The sequence below is a fragment of the Psammomys obesus genome, unplaced genomic scaffold (assembly GCF_907164565.1).
Source record: "Psammomys obesus unplaced genomic scaffold, mPsaObe1.curated_primary_1811, whole genome shotgun sequence".
Classification (NCBI taxonomy): domain Eukaryota; kingdom Metazoa; phylum Chordata; class Mammalia; order Rodentia; family Muridae; genus Psammomys; species Psammomys obesus.
In genome coordinates this window covers 30,955,526-30,955,857 of record NW_026585895.1, presented here as the reverse complement: position 1 = coordinate 30,955,857, position 332 = coordinate 30,955,526, and positions in this window count along the sequence as shown.

Here is a 332-nt window from a genome sequence, read left to right as displayed (position 1 = left end):
AATCCTAACTCCCACCGAAATTTCCTAGACGGTTATAAAGTTTGACGCCAGCACAGGATGGACCATAAACCGGGAAAGCTGTTTCCTGGGTTGGTTTTTAATGACTCTTCAAAAAGTTTTCTTCTGTTCTTTATTTTTGTTGAAAAGATTCTGTTAGCAAAGGCTTTTCTAAACGTGAGCTTTTCCTTTACTAGAAAAATACCCGGCTTCTATCAAGAACGGTGGTGTCCCCTAACCTACACCAAGAATCACAGTTGGAAGGCACAAAAGCACAGAGCTGTGGAAGACAGCAAAAAGATCTCGGTGCCTTCTAGGTTGTGACGCCCTATATC